The sequence below is a fragment of the Pezoporus flaviventris genome, unplaced genomic scaffold, assembly GCF_033815535.1.
Source record: "Pezoporus flaviventris isolate CSIRO_AGI_PZ_B2104156 unplaced genomic scaffold, CSIRO_AGI_Pfla_v1 ptg000006l, whole genome shotgun sequence".
NCBI classification, from domain to species: Eukaryota; Metazoa; Chordata; class Aves; order Psittaciformes; family Psittacidae; genus Pezoporus; species Pezoporus flaviventris.
Window position 1 is genome coordinate 15,481,185 of NW_026892554.1, and position 19,491 is coordinate 15,500,675.

The following is a 19,491-nucleotide window of genomic DNA, read 5'->3' on the forward strand; positions in this document are numbered from 1 at the left end:
CAGTTTTACAGTATCATGGAAGTGTCTTGCAAATATTCCTGTTGAAAGCTACAAGCTAAATCTTTGGCTGATACTGATGCATTGCTTATAATTTTTCCCTCAAAACTGTGGAGAATTCCATCAATTGTTTCAGAAACATACTCTGGAGCTTTAAACTTTACTCTTTCACAGCAAAGAACAAATTTGTATGTCCACATACGTGAATATATTTATGCATGTATGTATATATATTTTCTATATGTAAGTATAAATTATTATATACACTGGACATGACCTTTAACAGTTCTTTTTTCTCTGTCTGCATTGCAATGCATTTCTTTTGAAGCTTGCATGCAAGCGTTTTATTGGAAGCTTTCACCTCATAAAAGAAATACAGACTTGCAGAGGCATATTAATATGGATAAGCCCCTCAAGCTGTTGTTCATTGTAAGCAACCAGGGCAAACAGGCACACACAGAACATTTCACCATTATGCCATAGATGTGCATTAGGGGAACCCAAGAAAAGTGAAAAGCAGTATTATCTTTTCCTCCTACACAAATTATCAACATCTCCTAATATTCTGTAAGTTTATATTAAAACTAGGAAGCACCAAATAGTCTTCACCTGCACTAGTTAGTAATTTGCAACTCTGAAAACATCAGCAACATTACTAGCAGCATTAGTATTAATTATGTCTAGAGAAAAAATAATTATGATATATTTATTCTAATTCAACCCTTTGATTTAAGTTCAAACCTTTCCACTTGGACACAAGACAACCACTTCCTAAACTCTGGCCTAGGCAAGGGATATCATACAGCCAACCAAAGCACCTGGGTGAAAACCAGCATTTTAGTTGATAATATTACAGTGGGCCTACAGTTGATTCTCTCCTGACACGGCACACAAAGTAAAATAGGAAGATACCATGTAATCTGTCAATAAACTTGTATATGTAATAGTCAGAACAACAGTGGAGCAGACCCAATGGTATGTAACCAACACAGATTCTGATTCTCTTGTGGCTGTTAAAGCAACAGCTTTATGATTAAGAAGCTCTCTTCACTTTTTCATTTGCAATAATTCTTTTCTATGCTTGCTATAGTTCTTCAGTGATACTTAAAATTTGTCACTACCCTTGCCTGTCTGATGCTGTGGTTGGATCTAAAGTCCATTATCAGCAATGCACAGTTCAGTATTAATAAAGGGCATGAAGCTGACCCTTCCTTTGCATCACTTCTCTTCTTGCTCCCAGGCACATAAGGGAAGCCATTTGCATCAGACTCTCTTCTGCTTTCTGCTGAACACACCTACTCTCTACAGAAAACCGCTTCCAGGCTTTTAAAAAATGATCTTGTTGAATATATTTTCATAAGACTAATCTATATACAATTTGTACTACACTGAATTTCTCTCCCATTCTGGTCTTCCATTACCTTGGATAACTGAGAAATGACTAAGAAGTTCTGTTAACTGGCAAGTGTATGCAATGTTTTGAGCTGCTGCTATGAATAGGATTCTTTTCCACTCTGAAAATGAACAGGCTCAAATGCCTTTTCTCAGGCTTTTGGTTTGGCAGGTATCACCTTTCTTGAACAAGAAACCCCACACTTTGAAACAAAGCCTGGACAAACACATTTAGCACAGAACTGCCCAAAGCTGTCTTCCTTCCCAACCAGCACCAGGGACAATATGGCTTTCTGGTTGTACAGTTCTCTAAGTAGAAGAAAATGGCAGGCAGACCCACAGAGTATGATTTCCTTGATTCTTCAACATCAATCTTAACATAAACTAAATATCCAAAATGCTGTCAGAGTGGCGTCTATTACAAAACTTGTTCCTCCTTTGCCTGTTTCCATGTGACTTGTGAATTCTGCTTCCTCTGCTAAGACAGGTCTGGCTAGAACATGCTTTAATGCTAAAATCAAAATCCAAACCTTTACTTGCAAATGCCTTCCTGTTGGCACTAATTCCATTAATTCACAGCTGTGGAGACATGAAGTATGATCTGCCAGGAATAGACCACTGCATTCAACATTATTTCAGATATACTATTTGTATCTAAAACAGAAAAGGATTCATGTCTGAAGAACTGTAAGTTTACTAAGCCTATAGTTGATTGAGCATGAAATATTTCTATAATCAAAATGATCATCCTGTATCAAATCCAATTCCCAAAATTCTTTTTTGAAATAAAGTATGTGTAGATGTCTTCCAATGTAGAGGGCACAGAAAACCTGGAGTGAAAAAGTCAGTGAGTATTACGGCATGCTGACAGGCAACTGAATCTACTAGAGAACTCCTCCCATGACAAGTCGGCTGCTGACTCTTTGAACTGCTACTCATAAGTGCATTACTTTCTAATTATGTATTTAAAACACCATTTCAGGGATAACTTGAACACAAGACTTTTTCTTAATTGTATAGAAGATTAATCAGTATGTTAAGAAGCATATGCTGTATTTATACAGACAATAATCCCTAATAAGTAAGAAGTTTATCATGGGAAAAAAGGGAATAGATTAATATTTGGAACATGATTAATCATCACCCTAAAAATCAGTATATACTAGTCCCACAGCTCCTTACATAATCCTCCATCTTCCCTATTCGACTACACTTACAAGCACAGAAAAGATTTTGCCATGTTGTTTAGGCTTTTACAGAGGCTTTGCACAGCCCATACAGCTTTGTAGGCTTCCACAGCTATAACTACTCTGCCCACTCATGATTAGAACAATCAGAATTGCATTGGCCATTTTCCAACACAGGAACTGCTACATTCAGAAAAAAGACATAACTAGAAAAGCATATAGTATGTGTTATGTTGCCCTATCTCCTGCAGGTCACAGCAAGAGAACACAGCTACACTGATGTGTAGGGGATGGATATACTGTTGCCAAATTAAATTTTGTCCCTAGTCACTTCTGGACTACAACATATTTTATAGTTGATTATATTTTAACTACACTGCCTTGACTTTGGAGCAAATCAACTGTCTTAGGATACTCTGATCAGGCCATCCAGAAAACAACCAAAAAACAAGACCTTGCTGAAAAGCAGGTACAGCTGAAAGCAGAACTTTTCAAGTGCATCAAAATACAGTGATTTCACTACATCATGAGACAGTGAGCTATATTAACCATATGGTGCTAGTCTGAATCACAAGATACAAGTTTTATTCTCAATACCTGTCACTTTCAGACAGCACTTTTCTTTTTCTTTTTTGCTTGAGCCCCACATCTTGTGCACCTGACACCTCCTATGAATTGCCAGGAGAAAACAGGATCTAACAGAGCTAACTGTACACCTAAACCATATACCACTTCTTTAGTTAGCTACTTGAAAAAACAAATTTAAACAACATCTCTGTGATCAAATGTTGCAAATCTGTTTGTTTCAGGTTTAATTAAGAGTGAAGAAATGGTATTTTGACTGAAAAATTGAAGCCAGACTGTGGCTGGATCTCGCCTGAAATGGGTAAGACTAAAAAGACTGCATGAGAAGAAAACCAAGCTAAAATGAAGTTAATTTAAATATACTTAACCATTGGCATAATGCATCAAGAAAAATGGTATTTTTTGCTGTCATCTGAACTTTCACCTCAGGATTGCAATATCTCTAAAACATCTTTTCAACTAGAATGTACTGGTGTATGGATAGGTGATGAAATAGTCAGAAAAATCCTCGCACTCTCTTTACGCATATAAAGTCTATGAGAAAATGAAATTGGGGATTTATGCAGAGCACGTAATATAATTCACACTTTCCACAGTATCTGTATGCTTTCATATCCCCACAAGTGGTGCAGCAGTACATCTGAGGCAGAACATATTGAGTCCACTGAAACCAATGAGATGTAGTTCTTGCACACTGAAGTTTTGCCACTGGATCCAGTAAAAGCAGCATTAATCTCATTGTTAGACAATCTAATATTTGGCCATTTAAAAAGTGGCCTGTGCTGCTGCTGCACAGGAAAACCAGCTGATTTCAAAAAAACCCTGTCCACACATTAATGGGAACATAGATACCTATATACCTAATTGAAGAAGAGTTACACATCACTCAGACTCTGGATGGATACCCACAACCCAAGATGACAGTCAATATCAGGAACAGCAGCAATGACTAGACAATGACTCTTCTCAATCCCTCTCTCAAATCAAATACTTCCTTCTCTCAATCAAATACTCTCCTGAAAGCTGGACAAGGCTTCCCCAGCTGCAGCCCCCAACAAATAGATAAGTCACAAGAAAAAGCTGGTATTTAGCTTTAACACATCTTTCCTAATAAACCATTAAATATTACTGCCATAGTTTAAACAAGAAGTGTATAATTATTCCGGAGGGAAATGTGACGTACTGTGGATATATGGGAAGTTCCAATGAGAAAGGATTAACTCGATGGTGTGAGAAAAGGCATGACGCAATAAATACTACACTCCGTAGTATACATATAGTGTGCTTGTCAAGGAAAGAAGTAATTTATACTCCTTTTATAATTCATACCAAGCTGTCATCATTAAAGAGTGAAATATAAATTAATAGATCCTCATACAGTCCTAAAACTTTCTATATGCAAAATTGCAGTGAGGGCTAAATTGCAGTAGGGTCACAGTTTCCACCTGTCATTAACTTTAAAGGCTCTCTGGATACTAGTGCCTGAAAGTGTGAAATGAAGCTCAAATTCAATGGGTATAACTCATTGGTAAGTCTGTAGTCAATGCTGTTTGTTCCTGTTGCTACTGTTTTACAAAAGTTGTAAAGCATTCGAGGTTATCAAAAAAGACATAAAAGTCAAGGCTACTTTAAAGCAAAGCTTGATTAGCAGGTTTTTAGGAAGATCAATCATAACACCTAGTCTTAGTTAAATTGTACTTGAGAGAGTGAATGGTTACAGGTTTTGCCTGTGCTGGTTGTTTAAAATATGAATACCAGGAAGATGTACACAAAAAATCTACCTGTAATCAAACTGCAAGTTAGATATTAAAATACAGTACTCATCCTAACTCAAAATAGCACTCAGGTTACTTAGTCCATCTAGGAGCCCAAAGAAAGCTATTTTTGCAGTATTTCTCACCTCACAGCATTAAGAGCAACATACGATAGCATTATGGAAAAGATGTAATGGCTGAAGCTTTTCTTACGCTCTATGCAGAGTCAATACTGCTGTTTCTGCTGTTCAAACTAATGAGGCAAAAAAAAAATACTTGCCCTTGTACTTACACTTTTAACTCTTCACAACACATATCCTGCATTATGTTCTTCTACTGAAAGTTCTGATCCTTGTTTTGACTATCAAACCCACAGAAATTCAAGTGCGAGCAAATATTACTTTCTCATATTCATTGGTAACTCACTACCCCTAGTGGGTAAACACCAATGCTCCCGATAACACTGACCAGCACCCAGTCCATACAGTACCCAGCCCACAACTTGATAATCAAGTATCAGGCTGTCAATCAGAATAAATCGGTCTACTCGTTTCAACTTAATTAAGAAGTTGAACTGACAAGACTTAAGACACCAGGAGCTCATGCATAAGAATAATCATACACCTGCAGCTACAGAATATTAAATATCATATATAACAATATAAAAAGAAGGAATAACCTTACACATACCTTTGTCTTTGCTGGGACATAGATTCTTGTGTTCTCTAAGCACTGGCCATGTTACTATGCAATGATACATCCCCAAAAGAGGTCATGTTCTCATGAGCTCAGGTGACCTGGAACAACATTAACAAAACAGCCAAAGGTTAGATTTATGTGTTCCAAATTTCAGACTGCTTAAGTATTTTATGTGTGTAGCATATAGCTTTGAAGTTAAAGGTATTTCAGTCAGAGACTCTTTAAATTTTCATATTCTAAAAGTAAAAACAACCGTGTTTGTCAATAATCTCATACTAAACCTACATTAAAACTGCTGTTCTTCTTTTTAAATCTGCATAATGTTAGAATAACTGTGTTTTTCTGAATTAGCTGTTGGGCTCTGTAGTACTCAAACAGCTTCTTCTGCAGTTTAGTTACTTTAACATTTTCAAAGAAAACCTTAATAGTAGATACTGGATGTTTTCCAGTATTAAAAGGAATCAATTCTCTCTTTGGAAACAGCTGATATATCTGTATATCACTTACACAGCTACAGGCTAATAAATATGCTTACAGGGTGACTTCAGGAAATAATTTCTGACAACACTGATGTTACTTTACACTGGAGATTCAAGTGCATTTGCTTTCCATGATGACTACTTTTAAATGCTAACTTTAATAGTGCATTACAGTGTTCCATTGGACAACAGCACACAACTAAGCAGATGGATTTTAAATCAGAAATGTGGCATTCATGTGTGAGTATTATTAGAATCACAGAATCAGCTAGGTTGGAAAAGACCTTTAAGATGAAGACCAGCCTTTACCCCAGGACTGACAAGTCCACCACTTGTGGATCATGGATCACTACCCTGATCCTGCTGGCCAAACCATTGCTGATACAGGCCAGAATGCTTTTGGCTTTCTTGGTTGCCCCGGCACAAGCTGGCAGATGTTCAGCAGCCGTCAATCAACACCCCGAGGTCCTTTTCTGCTGAGCAGCTTTCCAGCCACTCTGCCCCGAGCCTGGAGTGTTGCATGGGGTTGTTGTTACCCAGATGAATGACCCAGCACTTTGCCTTGTTGAACTTCATGCCATTGGCCGCAGCCCATGGATCCAGCCTGTCCAGATCTCTCTACAGAACCTTCCTACGCTCCATTAGATCAACACTCCCACTCAAATGGGTGTCATCTACAAATTTACTGAGGGTGCACTTGATTAAACATAAAATTTATGACAATGGATTTCCTCTACAAATTACATGACACTCACTGTGAAGGCTGTAGTTTTTAAAGATATTTGATCACTTACTCTACCTTTTTGCATACAGTAAGAATTCAGAAACCTTCCTTGTCCTTAATTTTCCGGTTTTGTTTTCACGTGTTGAAGCAAATTTTAAAATGAAAAACCTAGTACAATTAACTGGGTTAACATAGGTGAGAAGCAAAAGATTCAACTTCCCCCCAAACCATGAAACCTGTAACCTTAGATTCTAGGGAACACAGGTCAGTATATTTTAATACAGAATGGATATCCCAAGTCCTGAGTACCTTATTTAGTTTTTTAAATAAATAAACATAGCAGAGTGCTGAGGCCATAACCATGGGTTGTTCAGTAAACCACTGAACATTCACGGCAAACCAGACAATCTATAAACAATCAAGCAGATGCTCTTAGCATAGCTTGGCAAAGCTGTAAATTGCAACTAGAAAGCCACCGTTGTTGAAATCCAATTGATTTTTTTCCCCTACAACTAAGACACAAGGAAGATGTTTTATATTGAAAAATCAATGAAAGCACCAGCATAATTGGCATAATTCCTGTCAAAGGGAGATCTTCGATTGATTTTGACAGATAGATCACATATTTTGAGAGGAAACCTATGTAAAGGCATGGACAAGATTCCAAATCTGTTTTAGAAAAATCTTTAAAACAATTATGTTAATGTCTGACATCAATATTAACAATGTCATGACTCAAAAAAATAACTTCAAGTTCATACCTGTATTTCAAGGCACTTAGACTTTGTGCAAACATTAGGCAGTTTTAAATTAGCCCTTATCTATGTTAATGAGACTGCAAATGAGGCTGCATTGTTAAATATGGTACCCACAGTCTATTGCTAGAACATTAGGAAGTGAACAGCATGAGTGACCTTGAAGAACATTAACACTCACCAGAACAGCACTGAACCAGCCCCAGCTGCAAAACTGCATTTGAAGTATAAACAAATCAGTGTAAAAGACTATGTAAGTCTTCCATGTAAAATACATGGAAGGAAATGAATCTGGGGGTTGAAACTCTGGGTTACCTCTGCAGTGAAACCATTCTGTACATTGGTAGATATGTGGTGCATAGAGACAAGTAGCTTAGTCATGTTTTTACTCCATTTGTTCATCCTACAAAGTGGTAGTTGTAATCTGCATCTGTTCTTGGGGGAAGGGCGAGGGGGACAATATACAGAAGAATATAGGGAACTGTTATCAGAAGCTGATTTTTATCATATAAACAGCTTACATAACACTGCAGCAAGCGCCTGGGAAGCCCTACAGGAAGAATGATAAATGATATATGATAATTCTACAACATAACTGACATGATTCAGACTGCAAAACAGATTGATTGCACAGAATATAATTCAATAAATATGAGGAAGAAGTGAAGATAAAAAGCCTAGAAACACTAACACTACAGCAATAATGTCATCTGAGATCAGAAATAGCCTGAGGTTAATCCTTTTTTTTTTTTTTTTTGAGACATAATGAGTTAAGTGCCATTGAGGTGTCCTTTCCTTTTCAAACAGTAACTTGAAGGTAATGTCAACCCTCTTTCACTAGCATCACAGTCCATGTACTGCTACTCATCATTAGGAACAATGTGAACAGAAGTAATGATTTTTCTATAGCAAACAAAATGTAATTTAAATGACCCTACCACATTGAAAAGGGTCAGTTTAAACCAATAATTACTGTATCATGAATTGTGGAGCTGAAATTTAAGTTCTTTTGCTATGTCAAATTACTTTAATTTCAATTTTAGAAACTGTATCAGAAACTCACATGCAATAGGAATCTTCCTAGAATAAGGCCTATAAGGCCATGTGCTATTTGTCAACCACCACAGCCACTGTGTTAATAAATATTATTCACTTTATAAAATTCTTTAGAAGAATGTATTACCCAAAAAGCTCTCTGACAGAGAAGGTAAGGCTTGAAAGAACATGAAAGAATCTGAATAGCAAAGCCAACATACGTTTGTACTGTAATAAAGTAACGGTGAAACAGTGACTTAATGTGACACAGAGATGAAAAGACATCTTGCCATCTCAAACATTTGTTTGAAAAATGGAAAACATTCTGCCATTTTCCCTCGCAGATATAAGTTTGTATCACTTTCCAGAGTAATTGCAACATAAATTGTATGTGAAGTGTAAGCTCCTTACATGACTTACAAGAGCAAAACACTAACAGAAAATAGAATTCATTTGTCGCACTAACCATGCAAGTATATGACAAATCATAATCTTTATTAGGTCTCCTGCTATAAGCACACTGCATACTGACTGATGTGAAGATTTATTAAAGAGTTCTGAGTGTTTTGAAAGGGTATATGAATTAGTTTGCACTTTATACTTTCATTACCTTCTCATGGCTTTTTTTTGTTGCCCAGAGTCATTTTGTTTCCTCAGTGAATCCATCTCATCCACACTCTATACTGAACTGCTACACAAGAAATGCTTCACTGTCTTATGGTATCACTTCAGTATCTCATGGTTCACACTCATTCTAACCTTAATCTAGACTGTATTTCACTAATAGACAAAAAGTAAGTGCTTGCTACAGACCACTATAGATCCTTTAAAAGGATACTCTCTTAATAGAAAGTATCTCTCTTCCATCATAAAGTTACCCCATTCTTAATTATATTTCCTTCATCATATACATTTCCTGATTAAGTTGAAAAAAAACATCATCTGGTTCAATAAAAAGCTTTCGGACAACAATAACTGAAACAAAAATTCCAGTTGAGTTAAAGCCAAAGGGAAGGAAATTACGAAGAACTGCTTTCGTGAGACCTCACTTGGAATATTGTGTACAGTTCTGGAGCAACTAGCCCCCTGAACGAAGTCTCTCACAACATGTTATGCCTACACCTGGGTCAGACACAGCTACATTTTGGGCAGAGAAGAGATTCAGAGCAGCCCTGCAGAGAAAGACTTGGGGGTGTTGGTTGATGAGAAAATGAACATGAGCTGGCAGTGTGTGCTTGCAGCCCAGAAAGCCAACTGTATCCTGGGCTGCATCAAAAGGAGCATGACCAGCAGGTCGAAGGAGGTGATCCTGCCCCTCTACTCTGCTCTTGTGAGACCTCACCTGGAGTATTGTGTGCAGTTCTGGTGTCCTCAACATAAAAAGGACATGGAACTGTCGGAACAAGTCCAGAGGAGGCCACGAGGATGATCAGGGGACTGGAGCACCTCCCATATGAAGACAGGCTGAGGAAGTCGGGGCTGCTCAGCCTGGAGAAGAGAAGGCTGCGTGGAGACTTCACAGCAGCCTTCCAGTATCTGAAGGGGGCCTAAAAGGATGCTGGGGAGGGACTCTTCATTAGGGACTGTAGTGATAGGACAAAGGGTAACGGGTTCAAACTTAAACAGGGGAAGTTTAGACTGGATATAAGGAGGAAATTCTTTCCTGTTAGGGTGGTGAGGCACTGGAATGGGTTGCCCAGGGAGGTTGTGAGTGCTCCATCCCTGGCAGCGTTCAAGGCCAGGTTGGACAAAGCCTTTGGTGACATGGTTTAGTGTGAGGTGTTCCTGCCCATGGCAGGGGGGGTTGGAATTAGATGATCTTAAGGTCCTTTCCAACCCTAACTATTCTATGATTCTATGTATACAGTGACAAAACATTGTAAATCCAGTTCAGCACGGAACTGATTCCTTCCACATCACAGAGCATCGGAAGGGAACATCTCATGCTGTCTAATAAGCACCCTAACCTTAGCCCAAAACTTAAGGCAAAATCTGGACACTGTACAATGCATTATCACAATTGACTACAAGTTCCTTTGTGCTCTTACAAATTTTAATATACTATTTTTAAAAGGGGAAGTTATCTGTAATTAAAGGGTTTACCTGAAAGTAAAAAGGGACGACTGCTTACTAAAATAACTAATTCTGAGTCCATAAGAAGCCTTATCTTTCTTAACCTTATAGTCTAAACTGTTAGTGCTTCTCATTTTAATATTTAATTCATTATTTTGCTAGATGTAAGAAAAACAGCAAATGCGTGTAGTTTAAAAGAAATGTGGAGGTGATTGCTCATTTGTGCCATTGAACCGGGATCTTCCTTCCAGTCTCATTGGTGATACTTCAGTTCCCAAGTTTTGAAATGAGGCTGAGATAGTTTTTATTCCAACCCCATGGTTTGGGTTGGAAGGGACCTTAGAGCTCATCCAGTTCCAACCCCCCTGCCATGGGCAGGAACACCTTCCACTAGACTGGGCTTCTCAAAGCCCTGTCAACCCGGCCTTGAACACTGCCAGGGATGGGGCAGCCACAGCTTCTCTGGAAAACCTGTGCCAGCACCTCACCATCCTCACAGGGAAGAATTTTTTCCTAATGTCTAATCTAAATCTCCCCCTTTCAGTTTAAAGCCATTCCTCCTTGCCCTATCACTACATGCTCTTGTTAAAAGTATCCCCCAGATTTCTTGTAGGCCCTCTGTAGGCACTGGGAGCTGCTCTAAGATCTCCCCCAAGCCTTCCCTCCTCCAGGCTGAACAAGCCCAGCTTTCTGAGCCTGTCTCCAGAACACAGGTGCTCCAGCCCTCTGATCATCTCTCAGGTCTCCTCTAGACTCACTCCAACAGGTTCACGTCCCTCTTGCTTTGGGGGCCCCAGAGTTGAACACAGTAGTCCAGGTGGAGTCTCACATGAGAGGGAAGGGAGGGGAGCATCACTTCCCTCTACCTGCTGGTCACGCTCCTTTTGATGCAGCCCAGCATACAGTTGGCTATAGGACTATGCATTACGGTTGTGATCTATATATTCCAAATAACGTAAAAGCTAAACTGCAGCTCTGGGATGCAAAGATTGTTCTATGCTTCTTGTGATTGTCCTTAGTTAAAACACAGATGTTAAATCTGATGTAAATTCAGTTCAGCATTTTGACATTAATATCAAGTTATTTATTTATATGCCCATGAGATGGTACTATAATTTTTAAGCTATTTTGAGATAATAATTTCATTGTCTTCATTTAATGAAAATATTTTTCTACATGAAATATTTGTAAAGAGTTTTAAAATTACATTTAGTCCCTCATTTCCATCAGTCATACTTTATTTATTCTTTTCAACATGTCATTTATTAAAATACATTACACTTACTTTATTAACTCATTCTGTTTGTTCCTCTGATCTAGCTTACACGGTTCCTCAAACCTCCCCCCACCTTCCTATTACCAAATTCACTTTCAGTCAGACTTGAGGAGGCAAGAATACTCAACGTCTACTCCCATCTCGAGCATCACAGACTGAACCTGTAATGGCAGTTCAGCAGTGAATTACTATTACAGAAGGAGAACACATCTGTAACCTCCATGAAGCAATCCTCACCTCATTTTGTGAATATTGGAAAACATATTCTTAACTGTGGAAAGTTGAAAAAACATACTTGGCATATGTAAAACTGCTCATTCTTCAAAACGCATGCATCAATTCCATAGCAATCTCGTCTTCATTCTTAACTCCACCAGACCCCTTCAAAACTTTACCCTGAATGAGTCACTGCTCCTCCTGTTACACAGAGGTACCCTGAAGCCTATTCATACCTTCCAGATACATAGGCATGTGCTGTTTTCAGCAAACAATCTGTACCTGCATTTCTAACCTTCTGAAAACCTCCACCTCTATCTTTGAGTGGCTCGCTGGTACTGTCTCCTTTGCACAGTCCCACAACCCAATATAGCACAAACTTTGCTAGTCTTGTGTTTATTTATTCCCAGTGGCAAGTCTGCAGATCAGGACAAAGTGCAGGGGTCTCATTCATTCCTCACATCGCACAAGTACTAACTTGACAAACATTGGCACAAACACATCTGGTGGAAGACAGGAAACATATAATCCATGTTTTATATCCTTTCTTCAATGAGCTGACATAGAAAACACAGTAAGTTAGAAATGCTCCCATTCATTCAGCCAAATTTTTGCTTCAAGGGATTAGAGTACAAAATCACAATTTGAATGATGAATTTAAAAAATATAAAGCTATCTAATATTCAATATCAGAAGGAGTTTGCATACATGTGCATAATCACTGGCAAGAGACACTGCGAAGGAGCCCTTGTGAGACCTTTCCATGGCATGTAAATCTTAACGTTGCAGTAATTCTGGCATTTTTATCACAGTAGATGTGCTGTGTTATGCAATGTTACAGACCACCCCGTTAAAGGTCATTTACTCACAGTCAAAGGAGTGCACACAGCAGCTGGAAAACAACCAGACGTATCAGCACAGAATACACTAAGTCTTTTCACTTCTGTTTTACCAGACAATGATTGTATTATATAACAAGAGATTAAGTACGTCAACAAAAGTTTTGATAAAAGTAAATAAAATGCTACTGTAATTGCTGATGCTTTAAAACATTTCAGATGATGTTTCACGCTTAAATTTCAAAGCACTGAATGTAGAACCAGATAAAAGGAAAGACTTCTTTCCATTAACTTTTAATATACATAACAGTCAAGTCTTAGATTGAATTTGACGGCTCCCGTATTTTGACATCATAAGAATCCTACTAAATTTTGATACTGCAATTTTATAGGAGGTAAGGACTAAGTAATTTATAGCTGGATATTATCAGAAATCTCTGCTTGAATACAGAAGTGTAGTTTGCTAGAAACCTGTGAAGTAATTTATTAATGGTTCCAAAACATGCTGAAATGACACATTTGAATTCAAAATCCTTTAGCACCCAAATGTTTTAGAAATGGCAGTTTAAGCTGGTATGTCACAGCCCTTACTGTGCTGCAATATTTGTTTCCATTTGCATTGCTAGAAATTTATGTAAAGATCAAACCTCACAGGGCTAACCTCTATACAGACAGCCATGGCAGGCATCCATTTCCCTAAATCTAAATAAAAAACACAAGAGTTTTAAATATGTATAAATAGCTATAAAGTTATATAAACAGGAAGAACCCAAGGCTGGAACAACCTCTGCTCAGTGCATTGACATATGACAATGCCCTGATAAAAGAGATGTAAGCCCATCTATTGGCAGAAAGGCTGTAACATTAACGACTACACTATGACACAAACATGACAGATGTGATGGAGTGAGGTATCAGGCTACTAATATGTACCTATTCTGAGAGATCAAAAAAATTCAATCAATATACATAATCATATACATTTTCCTTAAGATGTGTAAATCAACTTTATTCTGTGAGCAGTAACAACCATTTTTTAACTGCTTCCTGAATTCCAATCTTTTAACAGTTTAAACATATTCCCCTGCCCCAAATTAGCAATAAGGCTGAAGGAATACAAAAAATTAAGACAATTCTACCTTATTTATAATTTTTAAGATTTTGTGAATACTGAAGGCCAACAATGCAAGTTTGGAAAATCTTCATACGTTGACAGATGGTTTCCCAAACACAACAGTTTAACTAATTGTATTACAAAAGGAAGACCTACCAACAGCCACGTTTACACCTGAAAACAGCTTGTTATTTCTTACTGAAGCTAACAGGCAAGAGGCCATGGTTAGGATGCAAATAATACACACCACTAGTAACTGACATAATTCAATTTTTGTTTGCCTGCAAGTTCAGCGTTAATTTAAGACTGAGGGATGTTACCAGAACACATCAAAAGACAAAGTCATTATCTTATGGAAGAAGAGTACCTAATTCAAAATAATTGTACTGGAACAGCCCTTCGGCAGTTTTCATTCTCTGGGAAAATTGCCTTCCTTTCATGACACTGTACAAGCCCATCTGCTATTATTGCTCATTTGCATTTTTATTTTATGAGGAATGCTTTCTTCAAAACCAAACGCCAGAGTTTCTCTTCTTACAACAGGAATTGAAAGCCTTGATGTCTGAAGACATAAATGACACTGATGTCTTGTTTGTATAAGCTACAGCAAATTCAGCAGAAGAGTTGAGCAGTACTGCACATTAGGAATATGGATGCAATGATCCAGGCAAAAGGAACAGATTCTCAGGCATATTTTTATTGTGCAGTGCAATACTAATGCAAGAATATCATGGTTTATGTTTGTGTAGAATACTAACGAGGTGATTAAATAGCAGTGAGTAAAACTAGGATGACTCTTACTGTGATCATCTAGACATACCTAGAGACCTATATTCCACCTAGATTTATACTATCAATCACATATGCATATCTACGCACAGAAGCACAAATTGTGAAGAGGTAATGCGGGGCTGTGAGACTGCCTTTTATCCAAGCTCTCCTTAATCTTTGCCACATCTCATAGCACTGCCATCAGAAAGCCTCGCACTAATCTACCCCTGTGAAACTCCAAATCTTCCTCCAGGTCAGTAAAATCAGATGCAGAAGTGGCCCTACTTAACTGTGATTCCCCATTACCTCCTGCCTCCCCTCTGCCAATTCTGCATGTTGCCATTTCGATTAGGCTGCTCTCCAGACTCCCCCAAGATGTTTCCTAAAGTAGGTCATTAGTTTCAGTTACCTTGTGGCAGGTACAATGAAGCTGTAAGCATACACATTGCAATACATCTGCTAAACAGCACAAAGGTGGAATCTGAAATCACACATTCTGTAGTTCAATTAGAACTACATTTAGGATCAAGTATGTGCCTGTAGACACAGTTTCCTCCCTTTTGGTATGATTTTCCTAGACTTCCCTGAAGGTAAACAGTTGATCATTTTTCTCATAACTATTAGAGAGAGTGTGTGTGTGTGTAAGAAAAGGTTTGACAGTCGGAGTATTGCTTTTCTGCCTAGACAGATTCACATCTGGCACTGTCTTTACAGTTATACCAAAAGTAGCAAGATAAACTGGTTTTCAAGAATTTTCTCCAACTGCTACTTTTTCTGTGCTTCCAAAAGGAAAAGCTTCCTTTTTGTATTTAGGGGCTATTGGATACACTTAGGAAATAAAATTGTTCAGAACACAAGACTGACATTTTGAAGTCTGTTTCCAGATGAGTCATCTGGATGATGCCAATAATATAAATCTGCCCATCAGTTTCCTTTCCAAATTATTCAGATTTACAGTACAAGGAGTGATTACTTGTCTTAGTGTAGATTTCCTAATTTTGTTCTCTTGAAGTACTCTAATCTCGTACTGTATTTAGAAAAGTACAAGATACTCTGTTCTTTCCTGATTTGCATAAGACCCCAAATTCTCTTATTTCAGATTCTCCAAGATTTGCTGCTATGCTTATGTCTAACAGCAGGAGCAGCTACCTGTACTTTTCCCTGCACTTAACACTAGTATAGGGAATAATTCTGTGCTTCCTTATCATTCATATTTAACATGTGACATATTCAGCTTGGCATCTTTTTGATGCTGCTGTAGCAGGTTTTATACCCAGTTTTTATCAGATATTCTCATCTAATTGTAAATGTCAAGTGGCTGGCTACTGCAGTTGTGAGTCCCACACCCTGCCAAGTCACTTAGTGCAGGGGGTTGGACAGAGCACATTTACTGCACTGTCTCACAACCATGCAATGACACTCTGTGAAACTTGTAGAGCTGTAGCTACAGCTTCTGCATTCCACATTTTTTTCATATGCTGTGTTGGATGTTTCCTAGCAGTGATTTTTTTGAGACTCTGCTAATACAGTTTACTGGAGGCTAGCACTGCACCATGCTATTTGTCAAATTTGTGTATTTCAGCAATATATATTTAATTATAAACACATGTTAGGAAATTGCTACTGGCACAAAAGGTGCCATGTTACAGAAGTTTGGTGTATCTGCCTGCATCATGAGGTCTGAGTACATACTACCCCTAACAAAAAAAAAGTTGTGAATAAAACACATCTTCAAATCTTTTTCTTCTCTTCCTTCCTTTTTTAAACCATTCCTCCATGTCACAGATCAGATTTCTTCTGAAGCTGCTACCAGGAACCACTGAATTTCTACAGAAACTGAAGTAGGAAAGTTGCTTCAAAAATCTGCATGACTGTGCAACTTCTAATCTAGCAATAACTCCTTCCAGGCAAATCAAACACACAGTTAGTGCCACAGAGAAGAGGTTTTTAACCTCTTGCAAACATCTGAATGACAAGGAAAGAGCATTTACCTCTTCAATAGTTTAAATTCATCAGCTGTATATCTCAGGGAGCTGTCTGCAAAAACAATTTCTGTGCAACTGTTTAACCCAGACTGATTACATTGTCAAGTAATATGTCAATTATTTGAGACATCAAATTTACAGTCTCACAGTAGATACTTTACTAAATTTTGCATTCGTCTGTCGCAGCTGTGTTTGATGATTTGACCCTAATTAAAATTCAAACAGTGCCTTTCTGTGGCAATTCCTTTTGATATCCCATTCATCTCCACAATTGCAATAAAACTGGGAATAAAAGAAGAACATTCTAGCCTCTATTTACTGTATATATTACCAATTGTCTGCAGAACCTTGCTAGAACAGTACAGCACAAGAGCTGAACTGTGTCAGACCTTCTCCTCCTTCTGAATTTTTCAGGAATGTGACAAAGAGCTCAGCAATATCCCCGTCTTCCACTTATAAAACCACATAGAGTGTTACAGACAAAAGAAATCAAAAGCTTTAAAAACTCATCACATGGAAAGTAATCTTCTAACCATACTGTGAGCCAAGACTGAGGAATTACAGCTGATTAAATAGTCTAGAACAATCAGAAAGTTGTTTCCAGAATCTGTGAAAACAGTGACGTTCTTCCTGAATTACAGAGCTTGTCATAGCACCAGCAGGGACAAAACCAGTAACGTAAGAATGTGCAGGGTTATAATGTAAGTGGTCATGCTGCGGTTGCCCAACTGTCATCTGCATATGTTATCTTTTGTTTGCTTGCTGGGGAACAAATGACGTTCCAACTGCAACTGCAGTTACAGTAGGCAGAAGATTGAACCTCTCTCCTCTCACATGCCAGCTTACAGCATATGTTAAATAGCTACAACAGTTTATTTCAGTGACCTGACTATATCTGGTAGAAATACAGAGGAATAAGAGGAGGGGCTTTGGCAACTGTCAGACTGCATAGAAATGTATGTACTGGCAAAAGCTGCCAACTGAAAGATAAAAGTAATTTTGAAAATCAACAGCTGAGTATCATGAACATGATATTCATGAGCGTGACAACAACAATTCAATGGTGACAAACATAAAGTCACAGTCTAGAAGCCTCAGAAATGTTTCCAGTGCAATGGGACAAATGAATGCCAGTTTAAGAATTTCCATGTCAGTAAATGCTTTTCCATATTCTTAAGCAAAGGATAGAACAGACATCATCTCACACAACATTTCCATTGTAATTTAACAAGATTCTTGGTTGCCACATTTTCCCATCTACAGCAGAAACATTAGTGCAGCCCAAAACTACAAGGAACAGTGACCCCAAGAAACACATAACATATGCCAATGTTTGGATGAAAAAAAGCAACTATCTCAAGACATCGTGTTTGTAACAGTGCATCACCTGAAGCTTGTCACACTGGCCAAGACAGAAAATGAGAATTCCTTAAAGTTCTGATACAGCTGCTACCTTTAAGTAGTCTGACTACTTAAAGATAAACACAGATCTATAAGACTACAGGAATGCCTGGCAGGAAGCTGAGCTTTAGTACAAAGCAGAGCATTACCAACAATAACTGCCCTTAACCATCAAGGCAAAAGCACAGCTTTACCTACTAAACTAAGGCACACCCCTGCTTGTCAGTGAAGATAAGATGGGAGCTATGCCAAATTTCAAGGTTGGATCTGGTCATACAGTACTAGACAGTACTAAAATAAATAAATATATCTGACTGCATTCACATGACCTGTGTTCAGAGGCACCTGCTCTCACTTCAAACACGTTTTTGAAGAATCCAGAGTCATGTAATTTTATAATACTTTATCAAAAGAAGTAGTAACAGGTGTCTGTAGACAAGCTCGTTGTATCTTGACGTTCTACTCCCAGGTTCAGTCATTCTACCATGATGAATGCATGACATGTCAGGGGACTATAGGGCAAGTAGGGCTTACCTCGCAATGAGAAAAGTATGCTGGGCTGGATGGCAGTGGCAGGGAATGCCACATAACCTGCTTGCTGTCTTCAGCCACCCAACAAAGGTTACAGAAAAGGCCCTTTTTGTATGTGCACCACAAAAGGGGAGGGAATCTGTACTAAATTACTTCCACCAACACTGTCAGCTTCAGCAGGTGCCAGGACTGATCACAGACCTTTGCCTTTAGCTGTGTAGATCTCAAAGGATAAAAGCAACACTTTTTAAAGCCTCTACTGACAAGAGAAGCTGGGATTGAACTCGGGATTCCCAATTTATGTTAAATCAAAGCAAAAATCAGTTAACTAAACCTAACTGCTGGTCATATTGTCCCATGATGTTGAGATAATTCTGGTGCAGACTAACCACATTTTCCAACCCAAATGCACAAGCAGGAAACATGTTCCGAGGACCTCACATTTGGAGGACATTCTCCTAAATCTCTGAATCCTGAGCAACCTGCAACAATTAGTCATAAACCCACTGCTAGTAAAATGGGATTTGGATGACTAATACTATTCCTGAAAATTAGATCACTTAAAATGACTGTTTATCATTTTCATACTCCCTTTTCTAATTGTTTCAGAGTGTCATTTATTTGAAAGGTTTTTTCAGAGAATAAATTATTTAAGGGACAAAACTATGAAATTTTGAC

General features: G+C 38.2%; 1 protein-coding gene across 1 annotated transcript in view; it reads right to left on the reverse strand.

The window, feature by feature from the left end:
• MYO1E (myosin IE) overlaps positions 1-5,709 on the reverse strand; it is a 192,009-nt gene extending 186,300 nt beyond the window's left edge. The window contains exon 1 of the mRNA XM_061447082.1: positions 5,606-5,709. The gene's annotated coding sequence lies outside the window, so the exon portion shown is untranslated. The remainder of the gene's footprint in view (positions 1-5,605) is intronic.
• Between the last annotated feature and the right edge of the window lie 13,782 nt (positions 5,710-19,491).